This window comes from Taudactylus pleione, unplaced genomic scaffold (genome assembly GCF_031769625.1).
Source record: "Taudactylus pleione unplaced genomic scaffold, aTauple2 ptg000792l, whole genome shotgun sequence".
Lineage (NCBI taxonomy): Eukaryota > Metazoa > Chordata > Amphibia > Anura > Myobatrachidae > Taudactylus > Taudactylus pleione.
Window position 1 is genome coordinate 1,763,129 of NW_028285194.1, and position 17,136 is coordinate 1,780,264.

Below are 17,136 nucleotides of genomic sequence, written 5' to 3' on the forward strand. Positions count from 1 at the left end.
ACTAGATCTAACATTCAATTGACCCAAATTGAAAATACTGTGTATATATATATATATTATATATATGTATATACATATATATATATATATATATATATATATATGTATACACACACAAATATATATAAAACAACTGAACATTTGTACTCTCATTAAACCAACAAAATGTCCTTGATTCTTCCCTATATATACTTGCAAACATACATACATCCATACATTCATACATACATACATACTGCTAGGTTACCTGACTCCTTGCAAAAATTACCCTAGGGTTAAAAGATTATAAAGTCCACTCGGAAATGGGCTGATGTAAATTATGAAGTATTCTCTATAAAGGACTATGCATTCTGCATGACTGATGTCAAATTAATACAGCCTGACCCAATAAATGACAATCATTTTATTCATTGTTTTCTGCATCATGAGGCCTATTTATCAAATAATATTTTCAGGATATTCCCTCCGGCTCCCTCCCCGTCGCCCCCAGGGGATGCATGCAGCGACTGACGTTAGTACATTCACAGTGTGTGACCCGAACCAGGAAGCAATGAGTTAGCGTAGCGCTATCACACTGTTTCCAGCTCTTTGCCAGGATGGGCACTTATCGGAGATTAATAATAAATTTGTGCGAAAAGTATTCATTTTCAGTTTGCAAATTTACAAAAAAAAAATTATCACAGCCGCATAAACAATGCAGATTGTGATAAATATGCCCCTATATATCATAAGTACTGTAATAAGTTTGTTTATAAGTATTAGGAAGTAATGTTTCTGGTAATAGACTGTTTGCTGTCTGGCAGGAAACTATGAAACAACGTAGCATTGTTGGGAAAATTGTGGTTCAAAACAAAGCAAAAACAATATTTAGATAAATTTAGAGAAATAATATGCATACAGTGTGTATATATATATATATATATATATATATATATATATAATATGTATATATATTGATGTGTATATAGATATATACATAGGTATAGATATACTGTACATTATATAGCTAGGAATACGGGCCAAATTTAGACTGTAGCAGTGACTTTTTCAAAATGTGAAACTGTCATTTCAGTGATTACAGATGTAAAATTGCATCGTTGAAGTTGTGCCGGGTTCTCAAGAATAGTCCTTATTATCTAATATGCAGAGACTTGTTTTTCATGACACTGTAAGAGATTTGATCAAAAGCCAAATGAACAGACAAGTTAATTTTAAAGTTGAAATTGTCTGCCTAATAACATATCTGAACAATACATCTATTTAAGACCAATACATGTCTTCAGTGCAGTTTCAGAAATGGCAAATGTTTTCTTTGTTCAGCCTCTCTCTAAATAACAGAGAGCCTTGTATTTTCCATGTTTAATAGATTTAAATTAGTGATATAATCATGTGGTATAATCTAGAAGTTCGTGATCTTTTCTAAATTTGGAGTCTTTTTTTTTTTTTTGTCTCATTTTATATTTCCATAGAAACAACTACATATGTGAAAATTGTATCTTAATAATGTTTGCTGTAATTATATTGCAATAGTAATATGTTACAAAATACACAAGTATATTTTATTTATCCAGTTTCATAATAGGACAGTAAATAGGTAGTTAGAGTACACATTCAGTTTCTAATGCCTGGTTATTAACCTGAATCAAACAGTGACGGGTACAGCACCTAGAAACCATAGAATAAAACCATTAATGAAGCAGTTAGTAGGCCACATTATAAAGGCCCAGGGGTAGATGTATTAAGCCTTGGAAATAGATAAAGTGGAGAGAGATAAACTACCAATCAATGAGCTCCTAACTGTAATTTTTCAAACACAGCCTGTAAAGTGACAGGAGCTGACTGGTTGGTACTTTATCTTGCTCCACTTTATCTCTCTATGGCTCAGGTGACTGCATGACAGTCACTTTATTTGTGGGCATTTGCTCTTGCTGTACTGACCTCTGTGGGTCTGAGACCTACCTGCTAGTTAAAGACTTTATCATAATCTTCTGTAACTTGATCAGGATCATGGCAAGGGCAGATTTAGGGGATATTGTGACTAGGAGCGGACTAGTCACAATATCATTGTGCACCCATTCCCCCCCCCCCCATGAGTCTGCAAAGACTCCACCCTCTCTAGCTACCTTTTTTTTCCTTTGTGAGCTAAGAACCTCTTCTTCTGGGCTTCTGGACTGCACATGTGCCTGCTCCTGAGACTCCCCCAGATGCATCATGGAGATGTAGTCTTTCTTCTGTGGACAAAAAACCAAGACTGAATTGGGGCACTGGAAAGGTCTGATGCAGGGCAACTGCTGTGCTGCCCTAAGCTAGTGGCACCCTTAGACACTTGCCTCATGTGCCTAGTGGGTATTCCAACACTGGATCAAGGATTGTGTGTCAGGATGTTCCAGAGTGAATGGAGCACTGGTTGTGAAGTATAACATTAATCAACACTTCTTTCAAAGAAAGTCTGATAAAAGAGGCTCTCATCTAGTCCAATTATAGTTAAAAGAAAATAAAAGAGCGCTTACTTGGAACTTTGGAAAAAGATAACCAGTGATCAGGCACACGCATCCCACTGTTCAAAGTGTAGTATTTTGTGGTAGTTTGAGTTCTCAAAGGTGTCTTTGTTATGCACTGTAATATTTAACATTTATTAAAATTTTGCTTGATTGACTTTTAGCAGCACAACTATATTACAAAGCACTGCAGACTATTAATAATAATTTATCTTTATAACTTTTACATTTCTAACTGGTGTTCCTCTTTTTACTGTATTGGTTACTTTGTTTTATAAACTTTTTATTAACAAAGGCTTTTGTATTGGGCAAAGATGAAGTATTGTTGCTGATTTCACTCCATCCTGATTATATCCTCTCATACTCACTTCCAAGATCTCTGTCATTCTGCTCCCCTCATCCGGAACTCATTTGCCAAGTTAGGCTTTTCACAAGTCCCAACAGGTTCAAACATTCACTCAAAACCCACTTTTTCAAAGCCTACCATCTCTCCTCCAATTTATCCACTCCTCTTTCCTCCCATGTCCTCTGCATCTTCCCAGTCCATCCTCCAACTGTTCACTCCTCCTCTTAGATCTCACAGACAGGGCCTCCTTCCTCATGTTCCTTCCTAGCACTGTCCTTACTTCCAGTGCTCCTTGTCCCCTTTGTCCCTTTCAGCGACTTTGCATCTGTGTGCTCCCCCTTCTTTGGATACAAACTCATTGAGTGCTAAACTGACTTTCCCTGCCATTGACTCACCTCCACTTGCATGTCAAGATACAGTCAGTTCCTTAACCCTCTAGTCCTCATCCTTTGTCAGTTTTTTGCTCTGTGTTGTTCCAAAGCTATGTCATCTTACAGTTTCTGTACCATTGATATGTCATGTTTTACTAATACTGTGTAGATACCATGAAACTTCTGGCTCTCTAAAAATAAAGAATAATAATTATAAATTATAATAGCGCTAAATTATGTAATGTTATTTAGACCAATTTCTTCTTCCACTGAACCAGCTGTGTCTGGTGTAGTGAAAGTAGTTCAAGGTGTCCTTCAAAGTTGCAGTTGTTGTCAAACTGGTCCATTAGGGTATTGGGGAAATCCCTGGTGGTTGCCAATGGCTGAGGGCATCTACCTTACCGTTTTAACGGTACACAATAGGCGGGCATGGCGAGCCTTCATCTATGTCCCCAGCCGGCTGCTCTCAATCTCTCTTATGCTTTGTTATTAAGCAGAGAATGAGACTGAGTGGGAGCAGCTGACTTCCACATCACATGGTAAAAATGACCTCCTCTGTGGGTTCTACCTCTAAAAGTAAGTAAAAGGAGTGAGAGGTGTGAGAGGCATGTGGTGGAGCTATGATAGGCATGTGGGCAAAGTCTGATGGGTATGTGGGGGAAGTCTAATGGGCATGTAAAGAGGTCTGAGTAGCATTTTGGGGACATCTGGTGAGATCTGGATCGCCTTTGGGGGATTTTCGGGAGTACATGTGGGATGTGATGGCTTGGGTGATCTGCGTGCATGTGGGTGCATTTTGGAGGTCTATGGCATGAGGGCTATTTTGTACCAAGTGGAAGGCAGGTGGAGGAATTTTGGATGCAAGTATGGGTATGTCGTGTCATATTAGGATGAGTGATGGGTGGAATACCAAGATAATTATTAGTTTACAAACTTAGAACAATTGGAGTTAACCACCTGCAGGACAAAAATCTGTGATTAGTCTCTTGTAAGTTCATTGGTTTTTTTTTTATGACTTTTTAACCCTTGAGTATATAGGTTGTCACCATTTGTATCCAGAGATTTGGAGGGACAAAAATTGTGAGATTGTGGGATATACTCCCTAACTGGTCCCATACGAATGACTTTATACTATTTATATGTTTTATTGTGACCCCCATCGTTCTTTGTTTTTTAGCAGACTGTGCATATCTCCAGTGAATTATTTTAATACATGCATATTTTCCAGTTGTATTATTTATTTGTATATTGTTGAAGTTTGAGGTATAATAAATGTATTACATATATGTTTCAACTTCGTTTGATAATGAATATATTTCACCTAGAAATATAGTCTTAATCTATCATCTGATTGTAAGTATCTATGTTTCTTGATTGAAGCCACTGTGCCCTAGAGAAAACTTGCATTGTGCAGCATGTGGGAAAATTTTTGTTTTACAAAGGAATTATTTATTTGTGTATTGTTGAATTATATTAAATATATTGGGAATATACTCTTAAGCAAATTAATTTATTTTTTTTATACAGTGTCATTTAGTCATTGTTCAGTGTTTATTTAAAGTTTCAGTTTTTTTTTTCACTCATAGATGCTGCAGCTGTTATTCACTATAGTTGATTGTGAATTAATTGTAGTAAGTTTTGCGCCAAAGGCATTGTGTTTTTTCCTTTCAAGATAATTTTTGGGCTGTGTTTCCAATCTTGAAATATAAGGGAAATCAGCATACCATGTCCCCTGTAGTGGCTAACTATGCCTTTCTAGTGGCTGGCCACACCCCTTCTGGTGGCTGGCCATGGCTTTTCAGTGGCTTGACCAGCCGCCACATTATTTCAAAGGCACTTCCCATTACATTTTCCTGGTGGGCCCTTCATGCTTCGGAGCAACACTGGTGACAGCGGCTGAATAAAGCAAGATTTAAAAGTTTCAAAGCAGTAGTGTTTTTTAGTAATGGCCACCACACGGTTTACATCAGTACCCAACACAACATAAGCAGAAATACTTAAACATTATCATCAAATGCATCAAACACAATATACCAGCATGTTTCTCCAACAACCACTCTAGACAAAAATAGACTGCCCTTGTCAACAGAATAATCACTATTAAGAAACCGGTATTTTATGCAATAAACAACAGTCTATAAAAATAGAGCCACTTGCTCCAATCTCCATTCTGAACCAGTTTGTGGCCTCCAATCACAATTATGTTCCAACTTGTATAGGTTGAGTCTCCCATATCCAAATATTCTGAAATACGGATTTTTTTTGGCATGACTCAGATAATGAGACCTTTGATTTTTGATGGTTCATTGTACACAAACTTTGTCTAAGGCACAAATTATTAAAAAATATTGTATAAAATTACCATCAGGATGTGTGTATAAGGCACATATGAAACATAAATGAATTTCATTTCTGTACACAAACTTTGTTTGAGCCACAAAATTATTAAAAATATTGTATAAAATTACCTGCAGGCTGTGTGTATAAGGTGTATATAACACATAAATGCATTCTGTGTTTATATTTGGGTCCTATTCCCAAGATATCTCATTATGGTATGCAATTATTCCAAAATACGGAATATTCCGTTATCCAAAATACCCCTGGTCCCAAGCACTCTGGATATGGGAGACTCAACTTGTACCACCAATGTCTGCTTTGTCATTGCACCTAAATCATTGTATTGTTTAAGGCTGCATGTGGTCTTAGTCCTACATTGCCTGTAGGTCATCATTGCCAAATTTTATAGTTTAAGCATAGTCAGTGAAATAGTTTGTCAGGAAAGGTAACTAGAATATACAGAATATATATTCAGCTAAAGTATTTGGTATCCAGGAACCATATAAAAAATTATATTTGTTCATTTAGCAGGCCAATTGCCAAAATTATGAAGGCCGAAAGAAATAGAAGATGACGGCCAGGAGATTGTGTAAAAGTCACCTTATTTGGGGATATATGCCTTCATTGTATTGACCTCTGTGGATGGGAGAACTGCCTACCGAGTAAAGTGGCTAACATGAACTGCTGTAACTGTGATAAAGGATTGTGTGTCAGGAGGTGCCAGATTTGGCACTGTACCCATTGTGAAAGTATTGTAGAACATTAATCAGCACTTCTTACAAAGAAATTCTATTCAGAGAGGCTCTCATCTATTCAGATTATAGTTAAAAGAAAATAAAGTGATCTTGTTTAGAAGCTTGTAAATTATAACCATTGATTAAAGTGCACCCATCCCACAGTTCAAAGTCTTGTCTTTTATGGTAGATTGTATCCTCAAATGTGTCTTAGTTATACACAGTATTCACACACTTTATACTCATTAATATTTTTATTGAATGTACCCATTCAATGTTGTCTTGATTTTTTTTACCAGAGCAAACCACAACAGACTACAATATTAATTTATCTTTATATATGCTGATTTCATTTCTAGGACAGGGTGTAACTGTATTAGTTATTTTGTTTTATAAGCGCATCATTCTTTGTGTGTTGGACAGTAGCAGTGAAAAGTAATCTTTACTCATATATACGGACATCACTTGAAGCTTCTCGTTTAAGGGTCTAGTCTTCATCACTTCATTTATAGAAAAGCAGGTGAAAATTACCATTATCACCTACTTCTGTAGAAATTAAGTATCAGGGCCATTCATTATAAAGGTAACTCATGAGATATCACTGATATCTCCGGCATACCTTTCAGCCCCGATCTGGCCCACTGTCCTCATACACTAGTATTGGGACTAATTGTCTCAAGCTCCAAAAATGCTAAATTTTCAGAGCTTAACTGCAGGGACATCCGCCATCTTCAGATGGCACATACTAACATTATACAGAAATACTAATCTCTCGGGGCCCCAATGTCTGTTCCAATACAACTTCTTATATGGTGGTACTAGAATATTGCCCATGGGAATTAGAGTACTAAGCTACAGTAGATAATGGTGGTGTCATACTGTACATTTTTCCAGTTGAAGTTACTGCAAATGTGCCCCTATAGACATCCATTACCTGCTATTTGGAGATGTTACACCAGCAGTTCTCCTCCAGTGATCCACTGGCTGTTATTGCTGACTACGATTTAGCCACACAGCCCATCAGTCCCTGCCCCAGTGGAGCTTACAATCTATATTCCTTACTACATGCTCACACATACACACTAGGGTTAATTTGTGTTGGGAGCCAGTTAACCTACCAGCATATGTTTGGAGGGTGGGAGGAAACCGGAGTACCCGGAGGAAACCCACGTAAGCACAGGGATAATATACAAACTCCATACAGGGCAATGGTGGGAATGGAACCCACGACCACAATGCTGTGAGGCAGTAATGCTAACCATTACACTGTTCCGGGATTAACGTCTGGAGCTATTCAATTATTAGGCAATATCCTTGCATGGTAAACTCATGGCTAATATGCGTTAACCCATAGTTTTCAGGTTAAGCGCTTGAATCAATAAGTTACCCTGCACATTTAGCCCCAGAGGGTACATTTAGTTCAGATTTTTCGCATAAAGCTTAACGCGCAGGGTAGCGAAACCTGATTGAATAGCCCATGGCTGAGCTTTATCCATGGGAAAACCCACGGCAATTTGAATCTGCCCCCATGTCTGCGTAGTAAAAAATCCATTCATTCCAAACATGTATTCCCTTTGTAAATGAGAATAGCACAGCATTGCAATAAGTACACATTTTATCACTCACATGTTACATGAAGCCAAGGCGTAGCCCTGTGCTATCATACTGAGATTATTATCACCAAGCCACAGGATCATTTTCAGGTGACTGGTAAATATAAAGTAATTCCATGCTCACATTCCATCCAGACAACAAAATGATAACATTACACAGTTCATTTATGTAGTACAGTATGTGTAGGAATGCTTGCAAGCACCTAGCTTTCATTACAGCAGTATCATATTGAAGTAATTGAAATAACTTGACAAAGGCAAGACATCTTATGATTATAAAACCACTTTGCAGAATTGTGGCATAATCAAATTATGAAAACGGGCCGTAGCCGTGCATTTAAACCTTGTGTACAAGTTGGGAAAGTTTAAGCAGAACAGCAGGATTTTAACTCTGAAGCAGGTACTTTAGAGGTTTTACGCACAAAGCCACACTGGTAAATTACTATGTAAACATGTATTGTTTATTTGGGCAACAGAAATAGATCTTGTGATGATGCCTGATATTCCCTGTGGCTCCGCTCACTCTACCTTTAATTGGCAACTATTTTGCTACAGTTTGCGCTTGTGGTTATTTTGCAGCTGCTGTTTTAGTAGACATTATTTTTTCTGCTATTTTCAATATGAAGATGTATTTGGCTGGAATCATTTTAGACTTCCACTTCATTTTCTCTCATGGCTACTCAGAGATTTGGAATAGTTACGTTAGCCATGAAATATTCAATAACCCGGACTGTATGCTCGTTATCATCTTTAAGTAATCTTGCATTAATAATCCGTCATTAATCTGCTGTAATGGCTTCCAAATATATGCTCTGGAGCTAGTTAGGTGGCCAGATGCCTGCAAAAGGCAGGAATTGATGCTTCACTCTCATTCTCTCTTCTCAAGTGTTGTACTAGCTGCGCCCTTACACATAGCTGTATGGATATTGTGAATAGTGATGTTTTGCAGTGTTTATGGAGTCAGAGCAAGAATAAAGGTGTATATTTGGACTTCTCACTAAGGAGTCTATTTACTAAGCTCTGTTAGGAGATAAAGTGAACAATGATAAGGTACCAGCCAATCAGCTCCTAACTGTCATTTTTCAAACACAGCCTGTGACATGGCAGTTAGGAGCTGATTGGCTGGTACCTTATCACCGGTCACTTTATCTCCTAACACAGCTTAGTAAATAGACCCCTAAAACTGTTACTGAATTAAAATCATAATGCATTGCTGGCCACCATGATATACTGGCTATCAAATATAACTGATACATAAAGTAATACTTATGCCTGAAATTGTCATCTGGAAAGTCAGAAACAATATTTGCAGCCATTTTACCTATTGATTTAATACTCCTTAGTAAACGCTATAACCATTGATCCAATAAGTACAGTCCACCATTCATTTCCATGGTTACAGCTGTTGTCTTTAATTGTCATATGGCAGAAAACTTGTATTTCTGCATATAAAGCAGTTGATTTCAGTTACACGTTCTGTTTCCAGAACCGGAAGTTATTGCAGTAAATTTTAGTACCCTACATTATATTACTGAGCTGAATAATATACCTGACATAACTGAACAGTTTTACTTACTATACCTAAATATGCCCATCACTCTTTTATTTGGCAGTGGGGAGGTGCTTCAATAACGAGACACTGACAGACTAGGTTGCAGACTTGCTGCACATATACACTGTATGGGCTGTGGGCCTGATTAAGAGACGGACGCTAATGCAATTTTCTCGCAGATGGAGCGATTGTTTGACATTGCTCATGTGTATGCACCACACTGCATGTGCACTGCAATCACACATGCACAGAGGAATCCATCGCCAAGTGAGTGACAGACCACAAGCGTTTGGGGGTGGTAATGGGGAGTGGTCACAAAAACACAGGCGTGCCTGTCCATTTAAACGCCATTACATGGGCATGCACAAATAAGCCACTGTGATTGCGTATCAGTCCCTGTATACCAACTTTGGAACTTGTATGAGAACCCATTAGAACCTTCTCCTAAAGATGTGGGGTCATTTATATGTAATGGAGTAGAGAGTTAATGTTTTTCCTTTTTCAAAAAAAATAAAAATAAATAAAAATGTCTTCAGTAGTATGTGGTATTTTACCTACGTAGGTCATATATATTTCAATTTCACGCTTTAGTGGTCCTTTATTTTATGCCATTTCAAACATTAGTAGGTGAGAACATTGGAGTAGCTATTTTATGTAGGCAGGTGTATAACACAGTCATATCACTGTTCTGCCCGGCCACATTAACCACACTCACAAATAATTAGGCCATTCCCCTTTTGCTTTTAGGAAATTGTGACCGTCCCAGGAACCATAGGATGGTTGGGATGTATCCCTCAATTATACAAACGTGGTTCCTATGCGGAATCACCTAGGATATTTTACAGTATAAAAATGTTTGTTGTGTACTAGTGCTGGATTGTCAATCATTCGTTACCCTTTGCACTTTTACCTCTGGCTTCACTACTTTATATAGTACAGTACCTGGAATTCCTAGATTCATAACTACTTCAGATGTTCCATAGTATCATTGTATTGTACAGTATATCTCCGTGATATAATGAAATCAAGGGCTGGTCTATAAACCAAAAGGAAAAACCCAACTGACTGACCCACCATAGGCAAACGTAGGGGGGGTTTCCATCTGCCTGGAAACCCCCATCCCCAGCCCACACTATGACCACAATAGAAATAGTACTGTAATAGAATTTTACTAATGCTGCATATTTTTCTCAGTATCACAAATGAAATAATCAGCACCACCTGTAGATGTACCTGTACCATGTATCAGCCAGTAATAAATAACCTGTGCACCAAATAGGATATCTGGAAAACATTCACTGTTAGGGATGTGCTGCTATAGAGCCCAATATGTACATATACAGTCAGGTCCATAAATATTGGGACATTTACAGAATTTTCAGATTTTGGCCTCTATTCACCACCACAATGGTTTTGAAATGAAACAAACAAGATGTGCTTTAACTGCAGACTTTCAGATTTAATTTGAGGGTAATTACATCCAAATCGGGTGAACGGTGTAGGAATTACAACAGTTTCAATACTTTTTAAGGGACCAAAAGTAATGGGACTATCAACTCAAAAGCTATTTCATGGACAGGTGTGAGCTATTCCCTCGTTATTTCATTATCAATTAAGCAGGTAAAAGGTCTGGAGTTGAATCTAGGTGTGACATTTGCATTTGGAATCAGTTGCTATCAACTCTCAATATGAGATCCAAAGAGCTGTCACTATCAGTGAAGCAAGCCATCATTAGGCTGAAAAATCAAAACAAACCCATCAGAGAGATAGCAAAAACATTAGGTGTAGCCAAATCAACTGTTTGGAACATTCTTAAAAAAAAAGAATGCATCGGAGAGCTCAGCAACACCAAAAGACCCGGAAGACCACGGAAAACAACTGTGGTGGATGACAAAAGAATTATTTCCCTGGTGAAGAATAACCCCTTCACAACAGTTGGCCAAATCAAGAACACTCTCCAGGAGGTAGATGTATATGTGTCAAAGTAAACAATCAAGAGAAGACTTCACAAGAGTGAATATAGAGGGTTCACCACAAGATGCAAACCATTGGTGAGCCACAAAAACAGGAAGACCAGATTTGAGTTTGCCAAACGACATCTAAAAAAGCCATTACAGTTCTGGAACAACATCCTATGGACAGATGAGACAAAGATCAACTTGTACCAGAGTGATGGGAAGAGAAGAAAAGGAAAGGTACTGCTTATGATCCAAAACATACCACCTCATCAGTGAAGCATGGTGGTGGTAGTATCATGGCGTGGGCATGTATGGCTGCCAATGGAACTGGTTCCCTTGTATTTATTGATGATGTGACTGCTGACAAAAGCAGCAGAATGAATTCTGAAGTGTTTCGGGCAATATTATATGCTCATATTCAGTCAAATACTTCAGAACTCATTGGACGGCGATTCACAGTGCAGATGGACAATGACCCAAAGCATACTGCAAAAGCAAACAAAGAGTTTTTTAAGGATAAAAAGTGGAATGTTATGCAATGGCCAAGTCAATCCCCTGACCTGAATCCGATTGACCATGCATTTCACTTGATGAAGACAAAACTGAAGGGAAAATGCCCCAAGAACAAGCAGGAACTGAAGACATTTGCAGTAGAGGCCTGGCAGAGCATCACCAGGGATGAAACCCAGCGTCTGGTGATGTCTATGCATTTCAGACTTCAGGCTGTAATTGCCTGCAAAGGATTTGCAACAAAGTATTAAAAAGTGAAAGTTAGATTTAGGATTGTTTAGTTTGTCCCATTACTTTTGGCCCCTTAAAAAGTGGGAGGCACATATAGAAACCGTTGTAATTCCTACACCGTTCACCTGATTTGGATGTAATTACCCTCAAATTAAATCTGAAAGTCTGCAGTTAAATCACATCTTGTTTGTTTCATTTCAAAGCCATTGTGGTGGTGAATAGAGGCCAAAATATGAAAATTCTGTCAATGTCCCAATATTTATGGACCTGACTGTATGTCCAGGGCAGTGCTAGGTTCCTCTGCTGCTCCCTCAGACTCCCGGACTTGATCTAATACTCTGGAATGGTGCCCTCATCTAAAATAAAATCATTCAACTCAGGCAGGATGGCCTACTGCCGTATTTAATGGCTTACTGTGATTGCTGGTCCTGTATGTGCTGGATTTCTGACACACAATACACTTTGTATGACGCATATTAAAGATGGATAAGTGCTACTTCTACCCTCTTCATGGACTGGCCACACTAACTATAAAATCAAGCATTTGGAAACCCCCCTCTAGAAATATTGTGCAACCGATTATGTTAGTATGAGAAACTCCTGCCTTCTTCACTGACAACTCACATGAACCAAAGCAAAAGCTTGGTAGTGTACTGTGCATTTGGTTCTTAATAAGCTGTCACTTGCTTCCATGAAGGTGATTTAGTTGTTGTTAAAAGCCACACAAAGAATAAGTAGTATTTTTTTTATCTTTTATAACAGGCAGATCTCAAATCAGCAATCAAAAGACAATTACATGCCAGCAGTTTAATTGTGCAAAGAAATAAGTTGTCATTGAATATATAAAATGAAAATTAGGACAGGAGGTATTGGGGAAGATTGGGGATGTAGGTGCTCAGAATGCAGGCGCCGGAATCACGGCCGCTGATATCCCAACAGAAAGTATTAGGATTAGTGAGAGGGTAAGGGTTAGGGTTAGGCACTAAGGGGATGGTTAAGGTTAGGCTGTGGGGGGAGGACTTGGGATACGTTCAGTGACGGATTTTGCCTAGGGGCTGCAGAGCTGCAGCCCCCAAGTCCCTGACTGCACTGGCTACACTGTGACTGGCAGTGGCTTTCTATTGGAAGAGCTACCTGCCAGTCACATACACAAAAAGCAGTCTCAGGAGGAGGAGACACCTCCCCCTGGGACTGCCAGTCCGGGCTGCTATTAGCAGAGAGCGGCTTCCAGAAGGGGGATGCTACTCTGCATTTCCGCTACCCCTAGCTGGCTTCTAGGGGCTGCAGGCAATGCAGCCCTTTGGAAGCCGGTGATATGCACATGCGCGGCTCCCCTGGTGCTTCTGCACATGTGCCGGCCATGGCGCCTGTCAGATCGATTGCGCAGGCACCTGGACCCAGGCTGGAGGAGCCGGTGAGTGTTTATTTCTTATCGGCCCTCTCATTTTTGGCAGCGGCAACCCCCCTCATCTAAGAGGGTAGGAGCCGCCGCTGGTTACACTGCACGGGGAGGGTTAAGTTTAGGCTGTGGGGAGGGAGGGTTAGGTGTAGAGGTAGGGTGAGAGTTGGTGTTAGGATACTTATCTCCAGGTGTCAGCATTCTCACCTACTCGGGTTTCAGCATCAGGATATTGAGTGCAGGGATCCTGACCCCCGGCAGCCCTTACCCTTACAGTGACTTCCTATGGGTTATCAAACTTTGATGGTCTTATGCAGGAAGATGTTGGTGGAGTGAGAGTATTATTTAGTAATGCAGCAATGTGATAATTCAGCTTGGGTCACTTTGTTTTTCATTTAAGTTCACTTAGTTTTCTTTAAGTAATGTTTTCCAGTTTCTCCCGAAGAGAAAACTGTCTGTATTTTAAAAGGTCTTTTGTATCACATGCAATTCATGAACTGTTTAAGTGATGCATTTCAAGGGCTGTGCAATCAACAACAGTAGATCTCATTTTTATTCATAGCAATTCAGAATATTTTTGTCAGTTTTACTGTCATAGTAAATTAGATGCTTACTGTAAAATTAAGTCAGTTTTGCATCAGCTTTGCACATCCATTTTCTCCTTTTGAAGCAAATGGCTATCGCTTGTTACATTACAAAAGGGAAAATGTACCACATTATTTTGCTTTTCACTTTATGTTTCTATAAATATTCAGTAAGACATATGGACGTAAAACATCTAGCAAAGTAATCCTAATTTCTGAGCAGACTCCATACTCCTGGCCTGGTAAGCAGGCTGCAATGCAGAATGATGGTGCCTTTTGTGGGCATACTATCAGGTAAATAATTTGCTTAGCTTCACCATAGTGAGTTTTAAACAGTCTCAGATAGGGGAAATGGAGTGAAGCGCACATTTTTCAAATCACTATGCTATATTGTTGCCATAGTATTTAAAGCAGTGATTCAGTTAAAGGCAAAACAGGTCTGGTTTTGCTGTTAAAACGATAAAAAAAATTTCACTGGAGAAACAAAAATCCACCCTGCTGACCACCCTTGTGGCAAAATGTAACGTCATTGCGACCGTGGAGTACATCTCCAGCTTGCAAAATAATATGGTCACTAACTTTCAAATGATATGGTCCCCCCTGATACCAATCACAATCTCTCTTCACTCCCGGTCTCTGCTGATCTCTAGACCCCTCCCCACTTTTGATACTTATTTTTCTTCTTCCTTTTATTTTTATTAATGATAATAAACAAGTAGACTGCTAGAGGCTTATTTCTTATTAATCTTTGCAAAGAGTTCTTAATGGTTGGGTACGGGATGCTGGCACTCGGCATCCCGGTGGTCAGAATCCCGATGCCGGCACCCCGACAGGCTTAGGATGCCGACACCCTGTGCCTAAACCGAACCTCCCCCCTCTAGTGCCTAAACCTAACCTCCCCCTCCCTGCACCCTAAACCTAACTTTCCCCCATTAGTGCCTAACCCTAACCATCCCCCAATTGGCTAACCCTCCTCTAACCCGTTACTTACCTTTGGGATGCCGGGGGACGAGATGCCAGCGTCAGGACTCTGACAGTTTTCGGCATTTTGAGGACCGGAATCCTCGCATTTGGTTTTATGACCTCATGCCATTACTACAGGTTACTACAAGTACCATTTTGTATGTTTCTGATATCTTTCACAATTCTCTATAAACTATACTGTATTGTATTTTGGTTTATTTGTTGGATTACCCCAATAAAAAAAAAATGTTTTAAAATTTAGTTTCATTTTTTTTTTCTTAATAATTCATCTTTTATTCATCTTTTCATCATTTGTAACTTGTAAGAAATAGAGAAAAGTATTTTTTTTATTTAGAGTAATGAATACATGAATGATGGGATCATATTGGTCTTATATCATGTTCCTGATATTCATTGTGAGACTGTAGTTATGGACAGAGGATTATTTCACTTGATTTGACATGAGTGATTTGGTTGCCACTAGGTCTTATTTTGCATTCCTTGTAACAAATACTGTATGCTTGTACTTGATTCTTCCAAGTTTACATTGAACAAATCTTTGCTGTTTAGCCCAAATACGTCAGCTGTTATTGCAATTATTTTAAATGTGCACAGGAAAATAGAGCAAAGGAAAATGCATTCTCTAGTATTCAATAATTTCCCAAATCTCGGCCTCAGTTGATACCAAAAGGTTGTCAACCATTGACAGCCGCCCCGTGTCGTGGATTCATAGAGTGTTAGACTGGGTCCTGCTTGTTGCTTTTTTTTAACAGTTAATCATCAGATGCATTTCACATTTGTTAAGTTTATGAATAGTTCTCTGCTCATCTCATGATAGAAATTAAACCAGAGACAGCTCAAATCAAATCAGAAGTCTTTGACGAATGTATATCTGTTTAGCTTGTTGAAAAAACAAAGTTGTCTTACTTAATGTCTTCATTATAGATTTACTTATTTGGATTAAAATTATTTTTGTTGTGCCTTTCTTTCCTTCCACTTTATTTTGAGTTTGTTTATTTGATATTGTTCTTTAACACTCAAGGACAGATTATATTTTGTAAAGAGGAAAAATCTTTGTTTTTCTGTTTATATCCTTCATCAAAGAAGACCAAAGCCAAGGACAACTATTTTAACCTTACTGGCATATCTAACGGAATCACCTCTGTTTTCTTAAAGAATAATCTTACAAACATTTGGGGCTTCCATGTGTTTCAGTTTTCCCAAAAAATTCCTAGTTTTGACCACTGAAAATCTTGAATTCGGAATGTTATGTGTTGTAGATATCACATCACCTTTAAAGCATTAGAGGGTGCATGAGGATAGCCATTCATGTTGTGCTGCCCTTGGATGCATTCATACTCAGCATTATGAGCATTGATTAGTCCATCAAGTGGTCACTTTTCTGTGGCCCATTCATGCTGCAATCACCTGACAGTGAACATCATGGCTGAAAAACACCATTAGTGGTTGTACAAGACCTCTATGTACTCAAAGGAAAGCTCAGGTTCAATAAACTTTATGACAAATAGTTTTTTTTTTAAAGATTTACAGGACTCCTAAGCAGGACCACCATGAAAATTTCTTGGCCTCACAGAAAGGGGCTAACCGAGGGGGGTGAAGATGGGTGTATCTATGCCACGTCGTACATATCAGGCATCTATGGTGATGTTATGCTGTTACCATTGGGGGCAAGGCTACACTTCCTTGCCTGGCCAGACTCGGTAACTGGCCTCTCCCTCTCAGCACCCCTGCTTCTAACAATAATGTCTTCGGTCATTGAAGATTTAGGAAGTGGGTAGAAACAAATTACTGCATTCTTATTTCTATGTCTGATAGTCAAGTGAACATATACTTACTTGATGTTTTAGAGACACCAACGTCGTATATGGGATAAAAAGCCCACTGTAATAGTAACATAAAGTGTAAACCAAGCGAAATTATTAATAATTATAAATACTCATTTTTACTTTGCTTGCAATATATGACAATCATGTATTGCTTTGTGTTACAGAAAATGTTTACTATTGCTGTCATTTT

At 38.7% G+C, this 17,136-nt stretch overlaps 1 protein-coding gene across 12 annotated transcripts in view; it reads left to right on the forward strand.

Annotated features, from left to right (window-relative positions):
• MEF2C (myocyte enhancer factor 2C) overlaps window positions 1-17,136 on the forward strand; it is a 281,785-nt gene that overhangs the window by 246,635 nt on the left and 18,014 nt on the right. The gene's annotated exons all lie outside the window — the stretch shown is intronic.